The 10,488-nt window shown below is 52.0% G+C and overlaps 1 protein-coding gene across 2 annotated transcripts in view; it reads left to right on the top strand.

Moving 5' to 3' along the window:
- The first annotated feature begins 2,759 nt into the window (after positions 1–2,759).
- ZMAT4 (zinc finger matrin-type 4) overlaps positions 2,760–10,488 on the top strand; it is a 72,501-nt gene continuing 64,772 nt past the window's right edge. For both annotated transcript variants that reach the window (XM_009277878.2, XM_009277797.2), the window contains exon 1: positions 2,760–2,864. The gene's annotated coding sequence lies outside the window, so the exon portion shown is untranslated. The remainder of the gene's footprint in view (positions 2,865–10,488) is intronic.

Raw genomic sequence — 10,488 nt, 5'->3', positions numbered from 1 at the left:
CCTCCGCACGGCAGGCGTGCTTTCTCCTGGCTGGCGAGGAGCTGTACAGCCTGCTCCTCCAGGGTTTGGTTAGCTCCGTTCATTTCTCTGCTGAGAGTGCAGAGCTTGGTCTCTGGACTGGCCTGGAGTTTCCCCAGCTGCCTGTGTTTGGGGTGACAGGGTGGTCTGGCCCCGCAGCCGTATCAGCAAGGCAGCTGAGTGCCCCCAAAGCTGCCACTGGACTCTGGCACAGAGCTTCTTCTAGCAACAGCGCAGTGCGTGAACACCCTCGTGTCCCTTTCTGGTGGCTGGGGAACAGGCAGCATCCTGAAATGCTCACTGGGTCAAGGAGCCACAGGCAAACATGAAGAAAGGCAGCTAGTGCTCTGTGACAGACGGGGTGAGTGTGGTAGATCGTGAGAGGGTGCACCTTGAAAAATTTTAAAGGATTTATTAATTTGTAAGTTATTTCCAACATCTCTTGTGCTGATGCTGCTGTTACAAGGGAGCATGGGATGCTCCTGGGAATGATATAATCCTAAAAAAAAAAAGAGGAAGAGATTTAAGAAATATCTCTTCCCTGGATGGCAGCTGCATCATTGCAAATATTGTCTGATCTGCCCTTCTTAGCACTGAAGTATCTGAGGCTTCAGGTGGCAGCTCTGAGGAGTTTGTGTCAATTTTGGAGGCTCAGATGCATGGCTTAAATGCTCCTTAGCAGTTGTTTTTTTTTTTTTACAGCTAAAGAGCCAAGCAGGATCATGAAGCATCACAGCTCAGATAGTTTGTAAAACTGCTGTCAAGCAGATTAAGCTGGAAATGGAAAAATTGCTGGTGAAGTCTTTTCTCTTCTTTCTAATGTTTGTGTGACAGAGGGTGATTTAAAATCCATTTCACCACCTAGGTGAGGCTCCAGATACCCGGTAGCAAAAGTGCAGCAGTGTGGCTCAGCCAGCTACTTTGCACAAACAAAATCCCTGAGACTGTCTGCAAAGTATATTTAATAGAAACAAATCAAACTAAGACTCACTTCTTAAAGGTACTCTAGACCCACCCCCTTAGTGACTATCAGCCATAGCTGACCTGTAAGTGCCTGGAGACCTCTCGCCCAGAATACCAGTCAGATTTTGCTATTACTCTGTTATGGTTGTAACATAGGCTTTCCAATAAGGCGTATTGCTTAAGATACAGCATTTTTATCAGGCTCTGGCAAAGGTGATACCTAGACAGCAGAGCTCTTTTGTGAGAAAAGGGGGAGGCCTGTAATCACTTTGATTAGCCAAATGTTCAGAAGGGGAATGAAGCATGCTTGGTTTTACCTGGCTTTGGAACTGAAGGCATAAAAGAGCCTTTCTACATCTCAGCATGCAAGACGAGTATTCCCCAGTTCCTCCAGGGTGCAACCCCCTATTGCCTTGAGCTGCAAAGACCTTTGAGACATCTCCCCTCCCCTGCAGAGACCCAGCACCGTCATCCCTGCTGAGAGATGTTATGGGAACAGAGGGAGGCGGAGCAGAGCCAGATTAACTGCCGTTCTCCTTGTTTGCATATGCCTCACAGACTGGAAATGTCACCTCGCAAGGCTTGGAGCACAACCTCTCTCTGCTCCGTCACGTCCCCATTTCTTACCTAACCTGCAAGTAGTAAGGCTTATGTGTTGGCAAATGAGGTGCCTGCCAATTCAGCAAAGCTGGGACAGAAACCCTCTGCAGTACCAAGCTGGTCGTCGCCCTCCTTATTTCGTTATAAGCAGAAAGGAGGGCAGTGAGATGACATTGCCTCTGCAAGTTTTGCATCGGCAGAGGGAAGGTGTATGGGATTGTGCTCATCTACAACCTGGTTTTCAGGACTTTCAGTCTGAACTCTGAAGTGGCTTTGCCTGGAGAATATTGTGCACAAAAAATAACTCCACTCTCTTTCTAGATTCAGCTGTCACTGGATTTCAGAGTGGGGAGATAGGTTTGGTTTAAGCCTGGCTGTGCATTACAGACTCCTGGGCATGTGTGCGTGGTGCTGTATTAGGGAGTGTCTCCTCATCGCGTATGGTTTGCAGGGGTCTGCATCCCCCCCATTTCTCCTTCCCCTGTTTATTGCCTTGCCCTCTTCTGCTCTGCCTCTGGCCTTGGGCACTTGTTCATTGGCTTCTGCGTCCCATCAGTCCTGCCTAAGGGAGGCCGCGACTACCCTTTGGCTGAAGATGAATCTGTCCTTTCCCTTTGTTATCTGCTTTCCTCTGGTCACTGCTTTGAGAAAGCTGTTCCTGCCCTTTATCCCTGCGTGGGGGGCTTGCCTCCCACTGTCCCTCGGTGCTGCGTGTGGCAGGAGCCTGCAGCACGAGGTGTGCTCACTCCGTAAATCCAGGGTATTAAAATAAGTGCGTCATCTGCAAAAGTATGAATCTGGAAGTAAATATGTTCCCCCTGGAGCCTGTGATATCCTTCACAGCCTCTGCCCTGCAAATCAGATTTGCACATCCTTATATTTTCACAGTGAGGAAAATCTCTCTCAGGTGCTCTGATTTAGGTTGTGTCGGGCAGCTCTGCCTTTCCCTGACCTGCCAAGCCTGCCCAAGACCAGGGCCTGTCTCAGGCTGTGGGAATAGGTCCTGGGGAAGCTCTTGCTCATAGTAGGAGCTGGATGCGGAGGGAGGCTGCTGGGACCAGTGCAGCCTTGCAGAGCACGGCAGAGCCAATCGCTGCTGCTAGGGGTGGAGCTGGAGCGCCAGCGGAGAATCGCCCAGCGCCTTCCCAGCACAGTTGGCTGCTGGAAGAGCTGGTCGGGGGAGAGGAGAGCTGTGCTCGCAGCTCCAGTGGGCGCCTTCCCTGGCAGCATCGCTGGAGCAGCTCCGCTGTCCTCGGCGCGTCAGCCCAGCCAGCGGCACAAAGGTACGGACCCATCGCTGCCAGCTTGCGCATTGCTTGTTGCTTGAATCTGTTGATTAGAGTTGGAGGAAAGTTTACTGGGAGATCAGAGCTGTTTGATAACAGTGTTTGTGGGAGAGCAGTGGGAGGTGATCTGTTACGCTGGCTGGGATCAGCTGCCGGGTGTGGCGAGGCTGCCGGAGCGGTTTTGGTACCACAAGCGCTGCTGCGGAGGGGCAGCCTGTGCTTGGGGGCCTGACCCGGCACCCGCTGCGGGGGAGCTGGTGCCTGTGCTGGCTGTGCCACCCCCGGACCCGTGGCGGGAGGTCAGAGGTGACCAGCGTATGCTGTGCGAGTGGTCCAGCCCCGTGCCAGGTGTTAGAATGTTTTCCCAGTGGAGTTTTTACAGAATGCTGCATCCACCTGTGAGCCGGTGGCCACAGCCAGGCAGGCCTCTCGGTGCGGGCATCCCCTGAGAGGCAGCCCCTGTGCTGGACAGTCAGTGGAAACTCAGGGTGCTTTTACTGAATGGACTCCGTGCAGGCGTCCCCACAGTCCAGCGTGGGAACAGGAGCTCCTAGGGCTGCGGGTTGTGAGCATGGATGTCTGCAGATGCAGGAAAACAAGCCTATTCTCTCTGTTGTTTGGGAAGTTTGGAGAACTTCCCAAGTCAGCACCACTTAGAGAGCAGAAGCACGTTTCCAGGGAGGCAGCTGAGCACAGGGGGCTGGGGCTGCTGTCCCTGGGGGCAGCCCTGACCTGACTCACCGCAGCACCATGGGGAAAGCAGCTGCCAGCCTGTACGGCTGCTCGTCGCCAGTGAAGGGGGATAAGACTGTGCATCTCTGTGGGGCTGGCTGACTCCATGTGTTGCACTGGAGTCGTCTGTAGGTCTGAGAGCCTAAGCAAAAGCTGTCCCTTATGCAGCATGAGCGAAGTGACTGCTGTTCTGGGCTGTGTGAAAGATCTCTAATAACTGCCCCTTGAGCCGTCTGAATTGCTGGTTATCCGTATCCGTTGATTAGTGATACTAGGCCTGGGCAGTGCCTGCTCAGTTCCTGATGTTAAACACGCTCTGATTGCTGCCTTTTGGGCAGCCACACACTCCTTTTGCCCTCCTCTGATGTTGGAGTGACCTTAGCATGCAGTATTGGGTGAAGAACAAGGTTTGCGAAGCCTTGAGGAGACAGTTAAAAATCACCAGTTTGCATTTTCTGCATGAGATTGTGCTGTAGGCTCTCGCACGAGCACGTGCAATCCATCTGCAAAACACAAACAACCGGCTCTGGAATGTAAGAGGTGAGCCTGGGGGAGCAGGGGGATGCTGCTGGAGAGGGGCGGCATGGAAAGGGGGATGCTGGGCAGAGGAGTTTCAGCTTCGGGGCTCTCATCATTCCATGGGAAAGGGACAGTGACCTGGAGCATCTCCTGCCACTTCTCCTTGCACTGTGCTGTGGGGCGGGGAGCGGCAGGGACTTGATAAACAATTTTGTAAGAGGTATTTTGATAAAGGTTGCTAGACAGTGACTCATCTACTGTAGGAAGGGACAGGAGGGAGGGACAGCACAGGAGCTTTCTAGACCCATTTAAAAATGGGTCTTTCCCCCTGACTTTATCAGAAACAGGAGGGCAGGAATCCTTTATTACTCCCAGAGCAGTGTAGAACTGTCGATTATAAACCTCCTAATCCCCGTGCTCCCTGCACCTTCTCTGGCACCTCCTGCATCCCTTTCCCTGGGGAGGATTCTGCCTTCTGGCCGCATCCTGGGGTGGGACTGTTCCAAAATTTGGATTAATTTCCACCACCCCCCCACCCCAGTTGATTTTATCTGATCGTTCTTAGTCACTTCTGAGTCACTCCAAATAATTAATCCTTGCCCCTGCGTAGCAGTTTGCACCGCGTTTCTGTGTGTGGACCCGGCCGACTTGAGTGTGCGTGTTTCAGAAGTCACTTCCTTTGGCTCCGAGTTGCACTGTCTTAACTTTCCTCCTGTATCCAGCCTTCCTCCCTCAGGCTCTTCTGCCCTGCTCTGCCCTCTCCTGTGCTGAAAAGCCCAGAGGAGGTGGAGTGCTGCTGCGTTTCCACTTTCCCAGGTGTGCTATAGAGCACATACTACACTCCTGACAGGCCTCCCCAGCTATTCATAGCATTGCTGGCTAACCCTTCTTGAAGAGGTGTTGTCTGTGTATGGAGATGTTTTGCTGATGTTTGCCTGGATCTGGTTTATTTGCTGCTTCCAGTTTGCAAAGGAATTGGTGCAGCTAGTTGATCCTTGCTGACTTAGCACCTTACTCCCAGTGAGCAGCCCAGCTTTCTCTCTCTGAGCGGCTTTATGGCTCGGTGTATGGCACTGTACCACCTAACTCCCCCTCTTCGTGCCCGGAGATTTACCTGGGAACGCTGATGGCCAGTCTGGTACAGCTGTGCATTTAACACCCCTTCCTGCAGGGGTTTTGCTCTTGAGGGGAGGAAAAATCCCCAAACCCACCAACAAACAGCCCTCCTCCCCCATGTCAGTGATCAAACGTAGACAATAATAGTGGGGATTTTTTGAGAATTATTCCTTTGCAAGAAGCAACTTTTGACCAAAAGTTGGCATCTTTTTCAGACCCGTGAGTCTCTAATCAGACCCTTTTTCATTGCAAGGTGTTCTTCAGAGTCGGGAGGGCTCCCAAAAGCCCCTCAGAAATCGCTGCAGGGTCTGAGATGGCCAGGCAAGGCTGGGGCTCCTGGGGCTGGTCCTGGCTGATCCTTGCACTAGGTGGCCCGGGCACTGTCAGATCTGGGTGTCTCGCTTTATCTGGGTTAAGCTCCCAAGGAAAGAGGTGTGACTTGAGATCCAGAACTGGTTTGAGAGACCAGAACTGGGCCAATTTCTAGGCCAAAACGAGGCCACTGGTGTTCCCAAGGGTGGATTTGGGTACAGAAAAAGATGAAGGTCAAGGGTCCCACCTCCCTCTGTGGCACAGGTGCCTTCCTCCCCTGAATGCCGAGGGAGTCGTCTCCCTGATGGCTGCTGGGCAGGTAGCAGGACATATGGAAGCTTTATTGTTCCTTACAAAGCGTGAACAACAGCCCTTGCTGAAGAGTACCGGAGTTGCGTGGTACAGACGGGGCTGCCCCCAGGAATAGCAGCAGCTTCAGGAAACGAGGGGGAAGCCTTTTCTCCACACCATGCCATCTCCTCCGCAGAGAGCGTTTACTGTGTTTGCATCCACTGACGGAAGGTTTAACAGAGCCAGAGTTTAACAGAGTTTTGCTGTATCGGTTTTGGCTGTGACCTTCAGGCAGCTTATGGATGAGACTGGAGAGGCGCTGGCTTAATGGGACGGTGCAGCTTTGCCCCTTCATTTCAGTTCTTCTGTAATTTCTTGGGCACTTTGTTAGCACCACGCTCAACGTCCACTGCCCTCCAGGGAAGGACGTGCCAAACGCTCCTTTCCAGACTTGCTGGGGTGGCAGAGAGGCGAGCCCAGACAGTGTGCAGGTTGTGGGGCACCCGTGCCACCGTGGGCTGCTGAAGGCTCCTTGTGCCCTGGCCAGGACGCAGCAGAGACCGATGCCCAAAGGGCATCCTGCTCCTTTCTGCAGCGTATTTGAGCAATTTGGTTAAGTGAGTGCTTATCTACAGGCATATACGTGGGTAAGTTTAAAAAGTCAAGAGGAATTAAATACATATTTTTCTGGGCTGTGGCTTTTGTGGGAGCTGTGTATAGGAAAACACAGGGGTTTCCAGGGTCGCTCATGCTCTGCTGTCTGCTTGTTCCTGCTCAGCCTGGCTCTTGCACAAGAGCATTTGTGTCTTTGTGTTTCTGGTCACCTTGCAACAGACACAGGTGGTGATTTCTGTTCTCCCTGCCTTGGTGCCTCGTTCTTCTGACAGCTGCATATCTCCTCAGCTCGGGGGTGTGAACGCTTCTACCTGCCACCACCTTCTGCTCCTGCAGAACAGGGAGATGGCATTTTGCAGGGGACTGGGGGGGAGCCATGCCATTCACTTCTTCATTTATTAATTAGAAAGAAATAAAGTTGCAGAGAGATCAGATTTTGAGAAAGACCCAGAGTTCCAAAATGCTCCCAGAGGATAGATCCCTAATTGCTCTCTAATTGCATTAGAGTTTAATTTGTTGTTGTTTTTACTGTAATGTTCCCATTTTTCTCGACAGTTTGCTTTGTTCCATTAACTAGAAATGGCTGGAGATGAATATTCTCAATATTAAAACTTGCCTGTTGTGCAATGCTTGACAGCTTTTAGGCCTTTAATGTGCTGGCAGGGGACGCCGGTGGCTTAGCCTGTGTTGGCTGTCAGACTGTCCGTGCAGGGGAATTCACGCGTGCAGCGCAGTGTTTGTCCCATGACAGCATTTTGCCCGTATGTGTGAGGTTCGGTCCTGGGAGTTTTTGCAAGACTTCGCAGATCTGGTGACACCAAGTCAAGGGTCTGTTGGCCTGTGAGTAAGGTAGGGTCGGTCCCCCCAGGCTGTGTTACTGCAGGCGCCTGTGCAGGTGGTCACTGGCCGTGCACCACTGCAGGGTCCTGGGCGGATGGGACGGCTTGCAGGGTGCTGCCCTCATGCCAAGCAGAGGATGGGGGATGCGGCAGGAGGGAGCGGGCTCGTGCCAGTTGCCAGGGGCTTGTTCTTGAGCTGGGCATCGCTTTCAGAGGGAGGTGGTGGCTGCAGGTGGGCAGTGAGGGCTGCTGTGGGGGAGCACCGTGTCCCACCTGGGGGTGTGCATTGGCTCCAGCCCCATTGCTGCTCGGCATCTGCGGGATGAGAGGGAAATAGGAAGGCGAGTGGTGGTTGCTGTCCTCCTTCCAGGACATGACAAAAAGCCGAGCCGAGCTCATCCCAGAGCGGCTCACGAGCAGCAGCACTTCAAAGGGCTCGTTTAATCCATTTCTCCAGAGCACAGAGGGGGAGCAGGTCTGGAAATGCAACTGGGAAGCTTCAAAAAGGGCTTTCAGGAGCTTCATTTGGAAAGCGATAGGGGAGAAGAATATCGCTCCTCTTAATTCCAAAGCAGAAATATATTTATTTTGTCTTGTTAAAGGAGAAATGGGGTAGAAGATGTAGTTAAGCTTGGACCTGCTTCTTGCCAATACATGTCTGTTGGTGAAACAAATCCCCAAGGTGGGAGAGTATAAATAAACCTTTTCAGTATATCAGCCTCTGCACTTGAGGCCCTAGAGGTGTCACCTGTCTCCCCCTTTGATCTACTTGCTTATATATCACGTACATATTACTTGTGTGTATCACACAGGGTACCTGAACAAGGCCCTGGCTGCCCATGAGCTGGGTGTGATGGAGCTGCACATGTGGCTCTGAAAAAGCAGTATCAACACGAGGAGATGCAGGGAACTGCACTGTGAACTTAAAACTGCTCCCAAATTTGATCTAGCCGCTTAAAAACAGTGGGTGGACTTGGTGGCAAAGTGAGATATTGGTATTTAAAGTTGTCTTGGAGGATACAGCCACAGACATGACACACAGCAGCTAGCTGTGAATGTGAGGCATGCACTGGTTTCAAAATTACATAAAGAAATGGGAAAAGCTCTGAGTGCTGGATCTGCAGCACCCAGAGTGGCTTGTCAGAAACTCCAGGAACAGGATGGAATTGAACACCCACTGCTTTTGAAGCCATAAATTAATCGGTTAAAGACCCTGTTGCATGGGATGCTGTGCAAGCTCCTCTATTGTTTGAAATATAATAAGCACATGTGAGCTGACGGTATTAGTAAGAGAGGCAGAAACTTGAGTGGCCTCTGTGCATGGCTAAGGTGTCCAGGCTGGCACAGTGCAGGTACAGCGCGGCCAACCCGAGCCCCAGGATTTGATCCAGATCACAGTGTGGAGGTGCTGCCTATCACACCCGTGCCTTGAAATGCTCTGGGGTCCGTGGACATGCCCGCGTGCTCTTCGTGAACAAGTGGGAGACTGGAATGATTAGCGGGATTTTTCCTTCCCACTGTGCAAAAAACATAAGTTGAAATGTTGGTGTGCACACGCACGCCCCGGCGTGTCGGACGGCTGAGCAGCCTCTGTGATTGGGTCTCATAGCAGCAGGGTGGCCACAGAGCCGGCACGGGTCTTCACAGCCCGGGCTCCTCCTGTGGCCATGCCGGGTGCATGGGAGGGGGTGGCCGGAGCCACTCTGGGATCACGCCAGACTGTGCACAGTGCTTGTGAGTGGTGCTTGTGTTCCCGTGGTCAGAGCTGGGCTGAACCCCGGGGACATTTCACCTGCTCTCAGCTGTAACCATGCATCATGGGACGCTGGTGCTTTCCACATCCACACCTACCTCCTCTTTTGAGCTTTACAGAGTCTTGGCTTCAGTGACGGCACATGGCAGAGAGCACCAGAGCTTAGCTTGACTTAAAATGAAAACTAATTAATCAATTTTGTGTTTTCCACCCGCAATGTCACCGTAGAGCCGGCACGGGTCTTCACAGCCCGGGCTCCTCCTGTGGCCATGCCGGGTGCATGGGAGGGGGTGGCCGGAGCCACTCTGGGATCACGCCAGACTGTGCACAGTGCTTGTGAGTGGTGCTTGTGTTCCCGTGGTCAGAGCTGGGCTGAACCCCGGGGACATTTCACCTGCTCTCAGCTGTAACCATGCATCACGGGACGCTGGTGCTTTCCACATCCACACCTACCTCCTCTTTTGAGCTTTACAGAGTCTTGGCTTCAGTGACGGCACATGGCAGAGAGCACCAGAGCTTAGCTTGACTTAAAATGAAAACTAATTAATCAATTTTGTGTTTTCCACCCTGCAATGTCACTGGTGAAAGCGTCAAGATGATAACTGTGGATCCAACTGCTCATTTGAAAATATTGAGCGATTATACAAGTTTATGACAGTATTATTTCCTGCCACCAGAGATGCTTCACGATACTACTAATTGTAGCAATAATTAATCCGTCTAATTTTCAAGCACACGACTGTAGTTCACAGGAGTCTGGCAGGGACGGGAGCCATGCAGAGTGTGGGGACCTGTTATTTTCTCTTTAGTTGTCAGACTTTTTTACTGTGATTTCCGCATGCCGTGCTGATGTGAAGAGGTGCTGGCTGCAGCCCCCTGTGCTCTGTGGTGCTGCCCTCACCCACTCCTGGGGGCACTGGTTCCTCGCGGCACAGGCTGGGGGTTCATGGGGGATCCCCCATATGCAGAGACAGGGTAGTGCTTGGATGAGGCGTGAAGTCAGAGGGACGCAAGGAGCTGCTTTGCAGTGCACGGCTCCAAAACCGGGCAAGAAATGACATTGCAAAGCAGGAAGGAGCCGAGTTCTCAGTGCCATCTATAGTTATCTTCACTAATTCCTGGTTATGAAACTCTTCAGGAGTTTCACAGTCTCTTTCTGCAATGCAGGCTGTTTCAGGCTTTTTCAAATTACCAAGCTCTGTTACGGTTTCAGAGCGAGCTCTGTTTGTGCTGAGGAGGTCATGGGGCTGTTTCATATCATCTCTGCCAGTTGACGCAGATCATGGTGAACCCCATTACATTCAGTCTTCTCGGGAATAAGTCATGCTATAATGAGTGTTTCTTTCTCATCTGGCTCTGATTGTGCCAGGTGATGCCTTACTTTTGGAATTTGGTGTTACCCGATGGATGCTTTCCTGTTTCTAGAAATCCTGTACCTCCAGGT

Source organism: Aptenodytes forsteri, unplaced genomic scaffold, assembly GCF_000699145.1.
Source record: "Aptenodytes forsteri isolate BGI_AS27 unplaced genomic scaffold, ASM69914v1 Scaffold298, whole genome shotgun sequence".
Classification (NCBI taxonomy): domain Eukaryota; kingdom Metazoa; phylum Chordata; class Aves; order Sphenisciformes; family Spheniscidae; genus Aptenodytes; species Aptenodytes forsteri.
The sequence above is the reverse complement of the archived record's forward strand: the minus strand, read 5'-3'. Positions and strand labels throughout refer to the sequence as shown.